General features: G+C 42.6%; 1 long non-coding RNA gene across 1 annotated transcript in view; it reads left to right on the top strand.

Moving 5' to 3' along the window:
- The first annotated feature begins 378 nt into the window (after positions 1-378).
- LOC104867805 overlaps positions 379-14,816 on the top strand; it is a 102,964-nt gene continuing 88,526 nt past the window's right edge. Inside the window, exons 1-2 of the long non-coding RNA XR_781860.2 lie at positions 379-448; positions 12,102-12,239. This is a non-coding gene — a long non-coding RNA (uncharacterized LOC104867805). The remainder of the gene's footprint in view (positions 449-12,101; positions 12,240-14,816) is intronic.

Raw genomic sequence — 14,816 nt, 5'->3', positions numbered from 1 at the left:
AAGCACAAGGACCTGAGTTTGATTCCTGGTACCAAATTAAAAAAAAAAAATCAGGGTAATTAGCAAAACCATCTTAAACTTTTGTCATTTCTTTGTGGTCAGTACATTCAGTAGCCTCCCTTCTAGCTATTTTGAAATGTACAGGCATAATCATATATTTTCCCTCCTTCTCAGTAGAACACCAGAACTCATTTAATATGGCCGGTTGAAAATTTAAAATTAAATATCTAGCTTGCAACCTATTTCTACTGCATAGTGCTATTCTAAGCCAACGTTTTGAGTAAATGAATGAAAATTGTTAATTTGTCAGGGTAATTATATGCAGAATATGATAGTAAAAAAACACACTCCCAAAATATGTGTATTTTCCCATCTCTCAGCTGACCTGACTGGCCCTGAAGTCAACCTGGGAGGACCATCCTGGAACCCCGAAGGACACCACCACTCAGTAAGGCAGAGGCCCATTACCAGATGCAGAACAAAAACCAAAGTGGGAGGTTGATGACAGTGCTAATGGGAGGTGGTAGCTGGGGAGGAAGGGAATCTGAGTCTGTCATAGTCCTAGAGATAGTCATGGCATGAGCTTTCAAAAACCAGACCGCATCCCCACACGACAGCCCAGATTAACAGCCACTCAGCCTCCCAGCTCCAAGAGCGTAACTGATTCCATAAACAATTTAGACTTTGTTATTCCAGCTGATTTCCGGGCTTTATTTTTGTCTGAGTCCATTATTATAAAGGTTTTCTGTCTGACTTTTTCATTACTACTGTATTTGTGAAGCTCAGATTCAATATTTGAAGTTGGAATTTTCCCTTCATACCAAACTTTACCGACAGAGTAATATAGATGTATTTGAGGGCAGCCAGGGAGATGAGATGAGGTAACCTTCTAAGTTAATGAAGAGAACATAGATGATACTGAGAGAGACTTGAATTATTTTAATAATTTGGGGCAGAAGAAAAAGGATTGTGGCTGATACTCGAATTTCATTTGATGCCAAGTTTTTTAAAAAATATTTTTCTGAGGCACATTACAAAGCTCTTGTTTAGTATTTGAATGTTTGCATTTTATATTTTTCTTCCAAGGTTGTATGGAGGATAGAAATACATATTAAACTAAGGGTGACTTTAGACACTTAGCTTTTGGTGACTTAATACTTATTCTATCAATTATTTATTTGTAAAGTACTCTAAAAGCCCTTAAAATATGATGTCTTAGTTGCTTTTCTCATTGCTGAGACAAAAAAAAAAAAAAAAGATACCCAAAGTTAAAGGAGGAAAGGCTTCTTTTTTTTTTTTTCCCCCAGTACACAGTTTGTAGAGATTTCAGTCCATAGTTGGCTGGCTCCAAGGCAGTGTAGCCTGGCAGAGGGACATCACAGAGGAGACATAGTTCATGGCAAAGCAGGCAGGAGACAGCAACAGTAGCAGCAGCAGCAGCAAGTGTACCTTTCCTCTCTCCCTCTATATTACATCCAGGTATAAGCCTGTTGCTGGTGACACTTACACTCAGGGTGGGGCTTCCATTATCCATGCCCAGAATTATGCTAATTTCCATCAGTGGACTAATTTAGTACCACACACTCTTAATCTCAGTATCGCAAGCCCTAGACAGAGCCAGCTCTGAAAAGCCCCACCTATGAGCACATAAGGCTTTGGGGGGACATCTGCATGGAAGCCATAACACATAATCACATGATGAACAGTCATTTTCCAAGCAAAATTTGAATAGTGGATGGGGTGAGGCTGGTATGGAAGAAATCAGTGAGTGAATGAGGCCCAGGTTGTGACAGCCACATCTCTCTTTACTCTTGATATTTTGAGTTCATTTTAGAGTGCACAGTAATAGCCACTAAGGGTTTAAGAAGCTACTTAAGTGTTTTAGCTCTGCACTAATCCCCCTTATCCTTGTGGGGGACACTTTCCGAGACGCTCATTGGGTGCCTGATACCACAGTTAGTATTGAACTCTATATATTGTTTTTTTTTCTATAAAAGGGGACCTGTAAAGGGGAGCAAACTGGGGTCCCTCAGTCCCCTTTGTGGCACTCCTTCAGTGACCTAATGACCCCACTAGGCCTAACCCCTTAAAGTTTCCGCAGACTCCTAACTGTACCACCCTGGGCACCAAACCTATAACACAGGAGCCTTAAGGGGACACTCAAGATGGGACCTAGAGCAGGTATCAGTATCTGGGGAGATCCTGAGAGTGCCAGCATTGGTTGGAATTGTGTTTTTTAGGGAAACACTGATATTGCGATGAGGATAAGGGTCAGGGAAGGCTTCATCCAGGAGGAAAAGCAAAAGGCAGTTTTATTATAATTTTGTTATAATTTGCTCCCACCTTCTGCCCGGGGTGGGAAGAAGACTGTGAGATGTGACCAGGGGAGGCTGTGACGAGCAGCCAGGGCCCCTCCAGGTAAGACCTGGCGGAGGTAGGGAGGGTCCTTGGGAATCTTGGCCGCCTTCTGGGTCAGTGCATGGCCTAGGAATTGTGCAGTGTGCTCCTACAGGCTTTAGGCAGAAAGCTGCCTCTCTCTGTCTCCGTTTCCATCTTCCTCTTCCTTCCCCTCTCCTCTTCCCTCACAGCACAGGACTTGTAAACGTTGGGCTACAGTTCACGTGTGCAGTGCATAATGATTACATTCCTCATGGGGAGTGGGTGCGTGTACGTAACACATCTCAGTCCTTTTTTCTTTTCCTTCCCTCTTTTTCTTTCCCTCTTTTCCCTCCCCTTTCCCTCCACGTTTTGATTCCTTTCCAATTTGTTAAAGATCTATTTCCCTACTTCCTAATATCTATCTTTTATTTTGCTCATTATTTATAACTTGGGATTCTCTTATAAAATAAACCAGTTGATATTTAAGCTTTTCGTCTGATTTATTTCAGTTAACATTATAATCTCAAGGGCTATCCGTTTTCTTACAAATGACTCGTTTCTCCTTTTTTAGGCAAAGTGGTACTCTACTGTGTATAAATACCACATTTTCTCAATCCAGTCATACGTTGTTGGGCATATACACTGATTCCAAGATATAACTAGTATGAATTGTGCTGCAGTAAGCATTGGTGTCCGTGCACTGCTGTAATATGGTGGCTAAGTCTTTCAGGAAGACATCTACATGGGGAATAGCTGGTTTGAATGGAGTTTCAGGACAGAATGGAGGATGTGTGGAGACCACCCCAGGCAGTTCAGCCGTTTGATCTTTGACAGAGGGTACAAAACCATACACCAGAGGGAAGGTAGCACCTTTAATAAATGGTGTGGGAAGATGGGGTATCCACATGCAGGAGAGTGAAGCTAAACCCCTATCCTTCACCATTCACTATACCAAAATCAAAATGGATCGAAGATCTAAATGTCAAACAATGAACACTTAATATGCTGGAGGATAAAATAGCTAAACTCTTTAAACTGTAGGTACAGACAAAGACTTTCTGATTAGAGTCCCAGTTGTAGAAGAAATAATATCAAGAAGCAACAAATGGCATCACATTTAATCAATATGTCTAGAAACAAGCATTTAACCTCTCTGGTCTCACCTTTATTTTTTATTTTACAAAAAAATGAAATAAAATTTCATAACAAAATAGTAAGGGAATAACAAGAGTTAATGTATTGTATTTTGTTATCTTCAAAGTAGTTACCCCGATCTGGTATAAGACATAAAACACTTTTCATCTCTGCAAAATGGAAATAATTCGTGGCCCATCAACTTCATGATTAATGTGAGTGTCAAAAAATTAAAACATAGGAAAATGCATTGCAAAACATATAAAATTCAATACGAATGCAGTAATTTCTATTGTTATGATTAAGCTCCCCCGCCTTCTGATTCTCACTAGCCTACCTGATCCCAGGAGAGTCTCACCTTGAGGGCCAAGGCTCATTGTCACTGTATGTGATGGATTAGTGGTATTGAGAGGAGAGAAGGGGAAATAATACTTTGGGAAAATAATAGAAAAATCTTAAATTTTATGACCTTTAAAATGTTATAACACTATATTGTACCTGTGAGGACAAAAGACAAATCTTGAAATCTGGACTTGTCTTATTTTAGATGTCAAAAACACTTAGAATACTGAAAGCCGCCCCATCTCCAAGAGTGCCAGGAACAAATCATGAAGTTTGTCCCTGGGCCACTCTTGCCTCTTCTTGCTTTCTATACTTACCAATCTCCTGCCCAGTTGGAGACATAGCTGTTCACTCTCCTCTGTTCAAGTCTCTTTTGCAGAGGTACAGAAGTTACCTGTAAGGAGCTGGGAGAGAGCACTGGAAAGGCAGGTGGGGTGCTGGTGGAAAGGAGCCACTCTGTGAGCAGGGATTGGCAGGCACTAGGGGGAGGGGACAGTCCTAGCTGTGCGTGGAGTTCAGAGCCCCAGGGCTTACCCTGGGAATGGACGTTGGTGACTTAGAATCTTGAGTTTACTGGGTGAGGAGGGAGCCCAGGGTGGCAGTGGAAGCCGTGGTCAGGTTGTGCAAAGGGACTTCGGGTGAGAGTGCTCAGTGAAGTGCTGTGGCAGTGTGTGTCTTAAGAAGAGGTGCTGTGGCTTAGAGGATGTCCTGGGAGTGGCTCCAGGAGGCAGGTTGCTCCAGGCAGGCAGGGAATGAGGTGGAGGACGGAGGCTCATGTGAGGACAGGGAGAGCCAGGTGCAGGAACCGTCCAGATGAGGAGTTAGACTGAAAGGAGTCTCTGGGACTCTGCTGGCTTGGAGGTAGGAAGTGTCCTGGACTGAAATGGGGCATACAGAAGGCAAGACAGCTTGGGGGTGTATGAGGAGGGATGAGAAAGACCAAAGAGAAAATGTGTCATGCTGAGAGTGTCCTAAGCGTGACTTGTGGTGAATTTTCACCATCCTTGAGACATACTTTAGCTGTGACAGCTGGTCCTGCTTGTGAAAACTGGCCATGAGTTTCGCCCAGTCTTCTCCATCTCCCTGGCTTGCATGGATCAGATTCTCAGAGTACTGTAGTTACTTGTTAAGTAGAGTCCCTCATCTTTCAGAAACACAAGATGGAAGAGCTCTGTTGGCCCAGCATCTCCCAAAGTGTTTCTGAGGAACCTTGAGTGTCTGTAAATAACTGAGAAGGAATGTTGCACTTAGCTAATTTCGGGAAATGCTCACACCTGTCAAATTAACAGTTTCTTGACTGCAGGACTTCTCAGAGCCTTTACCATGTTTATATGAATTCTTCAAAAGGAAGATTTTTGAAAGTAACATCACAGACAATTGTTTTATAGTTGAAAATGTTGCATAAATGATATGATAGCAATTGTATCCTCCTGCACTTTGCTCAGCCTTCAGCTGTGGTTGGGATTTCCCTTGTGTGAATATACCCTCTGCCGTCAATCCATTTCCATTGTTGGACCTTTAAGGTGTCTTCAGGGTTTTTGTTATTACAAATCAAGCCACTGGAAACATTCTTGGCCACACATCTCCTTGTGCACATGTGAGGGTTAAGCTTAGTATTAATTTAATTTGTTTGGGAGCTGCCTAGGGAATTAATAAAGTACTTTTCCAGGTGAGTCTGGGTGGCTCATGGAAGTGTGACCTCGGGGTCTATATTGATCCCTGGTTCCTTCCTTTGGTGCTGTTCACTTGTGCTTCTGGCTTCTGTGAGATGAACAGCATTCCTCTGCCAAGGTCTTTTCCTATAATATTTCTGCTTTAAATTTTAGACTGAACCTTCTGAAACCATAAGCCAAGACAGACCTCTCTGCTGGAAGTTGTAGATATTTTTTTCCCAGTACCAGGAAAGCTGACCAATGCAGCACATGAGTGAGATCTTCCCCGGTGAATATTCCCAGAAAGAGAATTAACAGGATCACATTCTCAGGCTGCAAAAGTAACTTGTTAACACAAGTTTCTGTTTCTCCACACTCTCACCAACACTTGGTATTATCAGATTTTTCTCCATTCTTTTTGTTGTGAAATGGTATCTCATTGTTTTCGCTTGGATTTTCCTGATTCCTTGTGAGACTGATCTCTTTTCATAAGTTAACTGGCTGAATCAGTTAAGATTCTCTAGAGAAACAGAACTGATAGAAAATATGTGTGTAATTTTGCAAGGGGATTTACTAGGTAGGCTTACGGGATCAGAGGTGGGAGAGTCCAGAAGAGCCATTTGCAAGATCAGAGGTGAGAGAATCCACAAGAGCTATCTGTGCACTGGAGAGCTGGAGAATGCAGTTGCTGTTCAGCCCAAAAGATGGAAACTGCAGAATAAAAGGGTTCAGGAACATAGCGCCAGTCCAAAGTCAGAGGCCTAGAATCTCACTGGGGAGTTTGCAGCGTGAGCCTGCACTGAAAGGCTGAAGAAACTGGAGACCTGGAGAGCAATGTCCAAAGGTGACAACAGCAAAGGACAAACAAAAAGACTGGGGCTCTTCACAATGGGCACATTTCCTTCTGTTTTTTCCCCTTTTATTTCATCTGGGCTATAAGCCTACTGGTTGGAACCACTCACACTGGGGTGGCTCTCCCTCCTTCAGTGATCCACAGACACACCCGGAACTATCTTTACTGATCTGCTAGGCTTCCTTCCTCCCATCAGGTTGACAGCTCACAGCGGCCACACTGGCCACTTGGTTTTTCTCCTCTGTGACTTGTTCATGGTTCTTTTTTTGGTCTGATTGTTTTTTAAAATTATTTTTCTTCAGCACATGTGTTGAATTTTGATGTTATTTCTGATGTTTATTTAAACATTTCTTTTTACTAGAACATGTTCACGGTAAAGAGCAGTTACATTCACTGTGAGGAACTGGCACGTGTACATAGCACATCTAAAGTCTTTTTTCCCCCTTCCTCTCCATCCCCCCCTTTTTTGGGCCAGCATCAGATTCATTCACTTATTTTATAAATCCTTATAAAGGTAATTATCATACATACAGATTAACCACCAGATTAACAGGCTAAAAAACATATAAAACATGAGATAATTTTTTACAACAAAGAAGTTTTAGAAGTTTAATGTCATCGTTTTTACCAGTATTCTCCTAGGTGGTTTGTGTCTTTTGTGATCTCTTTGTAAAGCCTTCTTGTTAGGGTTCATATAGGACACATCACCACTGCTCATGTGTTGGGGGTTCCCAGTGCAGCAGCGGGGCTTTGGGGGAGCAGTTGGATCATGGCGGCTCTGACTTCATCAAGTGGGTTTACCCACAGATGAGTTCATAGCTCAGTGGGCTTATCAGGAGGTGGGGCCTGGCTGCATGAACTGGGTCATGGAGGCCATGAGTTGGAGGGGTGTATTTGTCCCTTCTTTTTGGACTTTCTTGCTCTTTCTCTGCTTCCCTGGCGTTGTGAAGTGAGCAGCTTTGTAACAGCACGCTCTTCAGCCTGGAAATTCTCCATTTCCTGAACCTCCCAGCAATGAAACCAGCTGCCTATGGGCTGAAACCTCTGAAAATGTGAGCCAAGAGAAACCTTTCCTCTTCTAGACTGTTTACCTCAAGTATTTCGTAACAGCCCCAGACAGCTGGTTAACACACTTCACCTAAGAGTTGAAGCATTTGCTATCATTTCCCCTAAAAGTTTGAAATTTTGCTTCTTTCATTTATGTCTTAATTCTTTCGGGGTTATTTCTGTAGGCCGTTTGAAGACTGGAATTTGATTTTTGTTTCCATTTTGATTAGGAAATGTCCTAGCACCACTTATTGAATGATTTGTCATTTTCTTATTGATTTGCAAAGCCGCCTCTGTTGAATATCCCCAGCTTGCTGCTGGAAGAAACCCTTGTCTTTATTTTTACCCCTTTTCCTTCTCTTTTATTTATTTATTTTTTTTGTTTTTTGAGACAGGGTCTCACTATGTAGTTGAGACTGACCTGGAACTCACTATGTAGCCCAGGCTGGTCTCGCACTCACAGCGATACTCCTGCCTCAGCCTCCCGAGTGCTGGGATTACTGGCGTGCGCCACCACCCCCAGCTTTTCCTTCTCTTTTAAATTCTTTCTCAGGGCTATGTTTCAGCTTTGAGGCCTGTTTTTACACACAGCACAGCCATGAAAACATAGCTGTTTTTCAAGCAAATATTTTGTCAAGGATATAACTGGACTGCCACCTGCCTCGCAAATGCAAGGTCCTAAGTTCAATCCCAGCACCAAAAAAATAAAAAAAAAAAAAAAAAAAAAAAAGACTGGGTAGATCCTATTTCCTTTTCATTAGCAGGGGCTGGCTGGGCTGACCTCTTTTCCATTTAGAAGAGACAGATAGTTGGGGCTATTAAAATCTACAGCACTTTGCTTTGGCTCCTGGTGATTCATGGGTACTAATCCCCCTGGATATATTTTTATTTTCTTGGATATATTGGATGTGCAGGTGGTATATATTGGAAAAGCCTCTTGTTTATTGACACGAGCCCAGTAAAGACTCTGATTAATCTTAAAAATAAACAGAGAAAAGTGGAAGGTCACACTCCAGATCAAGAGCTCTGATTATATCCTCAATCGCTGAGTTATTTATTTTTCAGCTGAGAGAAACCCTCCCGGTGGAGGCGTCAGGAGATGGATGAAGTTTTAACATATGAAGTGCGTGCTGCATTTTTCTTGCTTTCTCTTTGAAACTTATACTATCTCATCTGGCCAAATGTGCCTTCTCTCACTCATCATGTTATGAAGGAATCTAGCATTTTTTTGTTATGATTCCTTTGTTTCATAGATTGTTTTCTATCAGAGATAGTTCCCTCCTCCTTCTGACTCCCCAAAGAATCTGCAGGTTCACCAGTGAACCCAAAGGGCTGTATGTCCCTGATGAGGAGTTCAGGACAGTCTCTGGGCTGCTTCCTATGTTGGGGTCCTCCTCTGGGATGTGCAGGGTGATGGCCATGGGTCCCCTCCTCTCTGGCATTAGTGATGGTTGTGGGACGGTGCTGTCTTACTGGGGTGCATATGTGTGTGTGTGTGTGTGTGTGTGTGTGTGTGTGCTGTGCATTAAGGTTGGCAGGGTGGACAGATCATGAGACAGGAAGTGGCATTTGGAGATTTGAGGTTAGGTGACAATGCCCCCTTTATGTACTCACTCATCTGACTAATATCCCTCTCCCCTATCAGCTCATTTGATTTTTGCCTCCTGCTTTTCCTTAGTGACCCAAGGTGAAAGAAAGGCATCTTACAAATTTCTGTAGCTCTTGTGTTTCCTGCTGACCACTCAGCACTTTTTTGAAGCGGGTACCGGGAATCGAACTTGGACCTTGTGCTTGTGAGGCAGGAAGCAGCACCACTCATTACTTTTTACAATTTTTTTTTCTTTTGTGGTACCGGGGATCGAACTCAGGTCCTTGCACTTGCGAGGCAGGCCACCGAACCGCTGAGCTAAATCCCCAGCCCACCACTCATTACTTTTTAAAACATGAACTGGACTGTGACTTCCTTGGTTAAAACTCTTTCTGAAAAGAGGCTTGCCTTATCTGGGAATGGTAATCCTGGTGCTCTTGAGGCCAAGGCAGGATGATCAGAAGCTCAAGCCCAGCTTGGGTGTTCAACTGATTCTGAAAGACCCTATCTCAGGAAAAGAGAGAGAAAAAAGTATTGAGTATGTAGCTCTGAGTAAACGCCCTGGGATTAATCCCCAGGCCTAGGGGATTTCTTTTAAATTGAATATGACCCAGATGTCGTACACATAGATCAGTCCTGTTCCCCTCTGATGACCTAAACTTAGGTTACTGGGAAGCTGGAAGCCTATACCAGCAACCACACTGTAACCAGAAGGCTGCCATAATGGACTTGGTAGGCATCTGGCTGTCTCTTTTGTTTCTGAGGACCCTCTAGCATTTTGTGGGAAGCCTCCTTCCTACCCTGTCCTCCATGGAGCCTTCCCAGCTACCCAGTGATCCACTCCTGCCACTCTCTCCAGAGGTATCACTCATTTGAACACAAACCCTGGCTGCTCAAAACCTGCTTCTTGTCATTTGTCTCGAGTGTACTTTGAAGTCCCCTTGGCCAGTGCTTGGTCCCTTGGCCGACTTCTCCTTTTGCATCTTTAGATCTCCTGTGCAGAGTCAGGGCAAGGCACAAAATAGGGGATCAGCTGATGTATTACAGATCGATAGGCCCTGAAATGTCAGGGGGCCTTTTGTGGTATTTGTGCCATAATGTGTAAAAACATATTTTAAAACATCAAAGAAAGACCTGAAAAGCCAGTCTTCGTCTGACTGTGCATTTGAACCATGCAGGAAGCATGTGAAAAATTAGGGGTCTCTGCCCAGATATTGTGGTGTGAGGTGAGGGGCTGGGATCCCTGTGACTCATCCCTATGGCCAGACCTAGGGGAGACAGGAAGTTACAGAAGCCCAAGGAAAGTGAATTATGAAGGGATCTTTGGGCCCCTCTCCTTTAGAGATCAGGGCAGGAAACAAACTCTCACTGCCTCTGCACCCTCCCTCCTTTTCTTTTTATTTTTTTTCCTCCAGTGATGACTTTCATTATACACAGTAGCTCAGGGCTGAGAAATTCTAATCAGAAATATATCTACTTTATCCTGCAGCTTCCTCTTTTCATCTAGCCCCATGGATGCAATCTGTGGTGATTCCATTTGATGAATTGCTAATGCTTTTCTGCTCCTGGGAGTGGCATCCCTGGTGGACTGGGGCCAGCACCAGGCTCCCCAGCTCTGCCCCAAGGCTTTGGGCTCTAGAAAAGCTACCCTTCTCAGCCAGGGTTGAGCCTCACTCGTGGTTCCTGGAGAAACTGTCTTGTAAAGCAAGGCTGACATGAGAACAAGTCCCTGGTATTTTCCCGTATCCTTCCTCAACCTCATCACTGGCGCATCCAGGGAAAATGGATAACAATAATGATAAAATACACTTAGAAAGAATGATAAAAAAAAATCCACATGCTGTAATGTAAAGGCATTATTTTCTTAGACTCCAAAATACTTGTAGGGTCATAAACCCTAAGATTGCAGTAGTGGCTATACAGATAAAGTATCCGAGTGGATTTCAGGTATTAGGGACAATGCAACAGTGGCAAGTTAGAAAGTGTCTAAGCTCGTAGACATTCACATTCACTGCTGAGGAAATGTGCTGTTAGCCACATTAAGCACACCTGCTCTGAAAACATGATTTTTTTTTTTCTTCTAACCAAACAGTGATGAATCGATGGTGCTCACAGCACCTATGTGTAATTCCCAAGACCTGGTTCAGGGGCATCCTGGTTGCCTTTTCTCTTGTGCCTTCATTCCTTCTTGATATCCAAGACAATGTTTGCTCCTTGGTCTTGAGGTCAAAGACTGCATCATTCCATCCAGTTTGGCTCGGAGGGAAGTTGTGAACAGCCATGGGGTTGGAACTGAGCTGATCTCGTTGTTATAGATTCAGGCCAGGCACAAGACATTATGTCCCTGGAGGTACTTAAGAGAGAGCTGGGGAGACAGATGTACACACAGCCTAACTGGAGACTAGTGGGAAAGGAAGAAAACCACAGGAAGGAGGAGAGGGGCGCAAGGCTGTTCAGAAAAGAGAGAAGTCCTGAACTGGTGGTGCATCAGAAAAGCTAGCTCTCAGGCAAGCAGTTTGCTATCTGTAGGACTTGGCCTTCTCTGAGATGAGCAGTCTCTCCAGGATCAGCAAAGGATCAGAATACAGAAAATAAGAGAAGTAGCTCATGGACCTCAGTCTGACTTATTCTTGGGTACTGTAGCAGTGCATTTTCTTTTTTTGCCTTAGTTTAAGAATTTTTCTGGGCTATTTTGTTGCAAAGCCTGAGCAAATGGAGAGATCCTGCCTTTATGCAATTATTCCTGGACTCAGCAAGGGGCTGGCCACGTGGTGCGGGGATAGGATATGCAGGGCTTTGCTGTGCTGATGCTCAGATGCTGCCTGTGGGCAGGGGTCCTCCTGATGTCTCCACTGGGACCTGTCCTTTGGGACAAGGGCAGGTCCCATTCTGGTGTGCTCCCACCTAAGCGTTCCTTAGTTTATTTATTATAAATTTCCAGAAGATGGCAGCAAAGTGTCTTGATCCAGTCTGTCTTATTAGGATGATTCTTCTGACCAACAGAAATAAAGCACCTGCAAGGCACACATAGGTCTGGAGGAGCTCCATTGTCTGTGGAACAGCCATCTGGGTCTCCCAGATCACAGGGCTACTTTCTCGTTGGCAGGGTCTTCAGCTCTGCCCACCTTACCTAGGACAGACATCTTCTCAGCTGAGCCCTCTGGAAGTTCCTCATACTTCTTCAGCAGCCTCAGGTTAACTCCACTACCAGAATCCCGAGAAGACTGCCAAGAGGTCTCAGAAGGTCAGAGCAGTAGTATACCACATAAGTCAAGTGGGTGGCTTTTCAAGTTTGGGGTTCTGACACCCTGAAGGGAGAGGAAGACTCTGGGACCCTGTGTTGGAAAGTAATAATGGCACATACAGATCCTGAGAGACACATAAAAGCAGAAAATGTACATAACAAGTGTGGGGTCTGAATGGATCCTATACTAGGGAAAAATCCCTGGTCCTCCCTAATCCTAAAGGATTAAGGACCTAAAGGTCCTAAAGGAGCTAAAGGGACCTAAAGGATTAGGTCCAACTATTTGAATACATAATGAAATTTAAGGCAGGGAATGTGCTGTGCCTTGTACTGTTGATGGCATTGCTGAAGAGGAGGGAGGTGATGTACTGAACCAGTGGGGCCCCTTGGTTCTTGCTGTGCCTGGTCTGAGTGTAGGACCAGTGGTTACTTAAACTTTCACCCCAAGGAGGAGCTATCTTTGATTGGGAAAGATTTTTAACAAACCACTGAGGAAGGGAGCGAGACTCTATAGGCTTGGGTGGTAGAGAGTCTCAGGTCACAAAAAGGGTTTGAGCTACTCTGAATGAGACAACAAGAAAGATTTGGCTGAGAAATTTAGTGTAATGGTCGAAGAATGTGGGAGCTTTGACAAAATTGAAGCTCTACAGAACCATGAAAATGAGGGTATGTACAAGGCTTCATTAAGGGCATAATGCCAGTTTTCTCATAAAGGCACAGAGACTTGGGTGTATAATACTCATGTTTATTATTTATAATATTTTGATTGATGAATTCTCAATTTTAATTTTTTGTTTTATCATATTAAACAATTAGTACTTAACAGGAAAAAATATCAAAGAAATAAAATATTGAAATTTTAATATTTACTGAGTGTTCATAAAAAAGCAACAAACTTTCAACATAAATTATTTTTTGGTGTACAAAGTCTAAAAAATATCAACAGAAGTAAACTCCTATATGAACTACCAATAAATCTATATGAAATACCAGGGCCGGGGGATTTAGCTCAGTGGTTCCGCCACCTGTCTTGCAAGTACAAGGTCCTGAGTTTGATCCTTGGTACCAAAAAACCCCAAAAAACAAAACAACAGCAACAACAACTGAAAAACAATACTCTATCAAAGAAATCTTTACTTAAGGCAGTCTTCACACATGACAATAGCACATTCCATACACACATATCGCCTACACTGACAGTACATGTGTTTTGTTTTCTTGGCCTTTTTGTAGTATATATTTCATATCTTGCTTGTCATGTAGTTTTGTCAGGAGGTTCTTATATTACACAATGTATAGTTAACAAAACTATAAAATATCAATAAAGTACATTTGTAATATGTACTGTGCTTTTAGAATAAGCATTTTCACATTAGCTGTGCACTTGCTTACAAAACCTAAAAGATAACATTAGAAGTAAATTCCTATATGAACTACAATGAAAATACCAATAGAACTGTATAGCAAAACTAACCTTTCCTTCAACTGTCACTTTCAAGGCAGTCTTATATGTGATAATTGCATGTTCCATGTACACATCTTGCTTACACTTTCAGCACATGTGCTTAGCTTTCCTTTCCTATATGGTAGGCTGTTCTTGTCACCTCTTTTCTCTTCCTATTTTGTCGGGAGCTTCTTTGTATTTTGTACATTGTGCACATAGCAGGAAATTAATATATCAATAAAATAAAATATCAAATATGTAATGAGTATTTAGAATAGGCATCAATATTTTCACATTAGCTGTTTACTTGCTTACAAAATCTAAAAGATAATATCAGAAATATGCTAACTACTATGTAAATACAAACAAAAACCTACCACAGAAATGATCTTTGCTTCAACTGTCACACCCAAGGCAGTCTTCACTCATGAAAACTTCATGCTCCATACACAAGTATCACTTACAATGATAGCATGCATGTTTTGTTTTCCCATCCTTTCTTTTCTATTTTCTTTCTCTTGTTTTCCCCCAGTCCTGGGGATTGAACTCAGGATCTTGTGTTTACAAGCCACATTGCCACGGAACTAAATCCCCAGCTTCCTGTCCTTTTTATTTTTTGTACCAGGGATTGAACTCAGGACTTGCGCTTTCAAGGTAGGCAGCAGAACCACTAAGCTAAATCCCCAGCCCTTCCCATCCTTCCTTAGAGTCACAGTTGACATCTTTTTGGTTTTCCTGTTGTTGTTAGTTCTTTGTGGTGCTGCACCTGCTTGTTCAGCTGTCACTTCATCAAGTGGGCTCCACAACTTGTTTTGTGTAGTTCCCTTGGCAGAAATGTTTTGTTTTTCCTCAGCTGTAAATGGTCTCTTAGGAGTTCCAGTCCCAATCCTCTAAGAAATTTTCTCTATGTTATTTTGTACTTGTTATTTTCTTTGTAAACTGTCAAACTATTTATGTCACACATGTTTAGGGTTGAGTAAAACACCACCATTGTCCAACACTTTGTGTTTTTTTGTTTTGTTTTGGTTTTACATAGAGTCTCACAGAGTAGTCAAGACTGACCTGGAACTCACGGTGTAGCTCAGGCTGGTCTAAAACTCATAGCAATCCTCCTGCCTCAACCTCCTGAGTGC

This window comes from Fukomys damarensis, unplaced genomic scaffold, assembly GCF_012274545.1.
Source record: "Fukomys damarensis isolate Sample0158 unplaced genomic scaffold, DMR_v1.0_HiC HiC_scaffold_29, whole genome shotgun sequence".
Lineage (NCBI taxonomy): Eukaryota > Metazoa > Chordata > Mammalia > Rodentia > Bathyergidae > Fukomys > Fukomys damarensis.
The sequence above is the reverse complement of the archived record's forward strand: the minus strand, read 5'-3'. Positions and strand labels throughout refer to the sequence as shown.